Raw genomic sequence first — 1,470 nt, 5'->3', positions numbered from 1 at the left:
ACACCCCACGCGGCCCCCCCCACCGCCCTCCGCGGAAGGATCTGAGCCTCTTCCCAGGCCATTGGTGGCCAATCCCAGCCCTCCCCGGGAGGGGCCCCTTCCAAAGCCACAATCTGTTGGGGGAGCCAGGAATGCCAGGTCCGGGAGGGGCCAGCCCCAAAAGATGAAAGTCGCGACTTGCCCTGCCCCGCCCCAAAGGCTTCCCGGGTAGTGTGCTGGGACTTGACCCGCCTCCCCAGGTCAACATGTCACAACACGACCTCAGCCTGTCAAGTCACATGACCTTTGCCTGTCACTGACAACCTGGTCATGTCTTTGGGCCAGAAGAGACCATCTGGTCTAAGCCACCCCGCACTCCCATTTACCGAAGGGGAAATGGAGGTCTGGAGCAACGCAGCGCAGGCCTGGCCAAGGACCTGTCACTGTCACACCACCACCGATACCTGCCTTCCAGCCACAACCGACCTTGTGACAGATTCTACTGAACTCTGGCTGCCCCAGTGAGGGTATGACAGTATATGTAACCGGCCGCCACATGGCATCTTTTTTCTACCTAATGGCACAAGAAAAATACTTTGCATTTTAAATGGTGCTTTTCACTTTTGTTCAAGCTTCTTCCAAGTTCAGAGTTCTCTCGTTTTACCCTCACAACTCGTTATCTTTTATTTACAAATAAGAACGGCTGAAGCACACACTAAGGTGACTGGCCTAGGATCCCTGGGCAAGTGAGGAGCAGTTAAGGCTAGAATCTGGGCTGCTGACAACTCAATCCAAAGCAGTGATGCGCTCAAGAGCGTGTCCTGGGCGACAGGGCTCTAACGCAGCCCAAGCACCTACGGAGGCTTGTGCAAGGCTCCTCACAGCAGGGAGTCACAGGACTTGCACATCTGGTACAGTGAAAAGGGCGGGTCTTCAGCTTTCGTGAAGAGCACCAGAGCACCGTGGGGGGATGATAAGTGGGGAAAATAGTGAAAATTGGGTCTACTGGTCAAAGGACACGAATCCGGGCATGCGGGGGGGCCCATCAGAAACTCTACAGAGATGAGAAAGTTAAGGGTGCTTTTCTGAAAAGAGCTGAAAATGACAAGCTAAAGTATTCAAGTTCCTCGGCCTCTTCTGGGGGAGTTGAGGGCTAAAAGAGACCTTTTTAAGAATACTCGAGAAGACGTTAGGCAGTCCTGTGGCTGGATGCAAACTTTCAAAAGCGGTTGGTTTAAAAGGCCTTGTGCCCATTTGCTTGAGGGGACCAAGCAAAATGGGAGTCTCTTACGGAGAAGGTGAAACGGGGGCTAATGCCAGGTGGGTGGAATAAAAGCTCTTGAGGGAGACAAGCTGCGGTGAGCCTTCTCAGGCAGCCTGGGGGCAGCCACGGTTGGTAGCCGTTGGGGCCGTTGGGAGCCGGGCGCTGGCGCCCCGCCCTCTCTTCTCCCCTACACCACCCCCCTACCCTGCACCTCCCACCACCCCTGT

At 55.2% G+C, this 1,470-nt stretch overlaps 1 protein-coding gene across 1 annotated transcript in view; it reads right to left on the bottom strand.

Moving 5' to 3' along the window:
* MBD6 (methyl-CpG binding domain protein 6) overlaps window positions 1-1,470 on the bottom strand; it is an 8,595-nt gene that overhangs the window by 7,018 nt on the left and 107 nt on the right. The window lies entirely within an intron of this gene.

Source organism: Crocuta crocuta, unplaced genomic scaffold (genome assembly GCF_008692635.1).
Source record: "Crocuta crocuta isolate KB4526 unplaced genomic scaffold, BGI_CrCroc_1.0 scaffold549, whole genome shotgun sequence".
Lineage (NCBI taxonomy): Eukaryota > Metazoa > Chordata > Mammalia > Carnivora > Hyaenidae > Crocuta > Crocuta crocuta.
The sequence above is the reverse complement of the archived record's forward strand: the minus strand, read 5'-3'. Positions and strand labels throughout refer to the sequence as shown.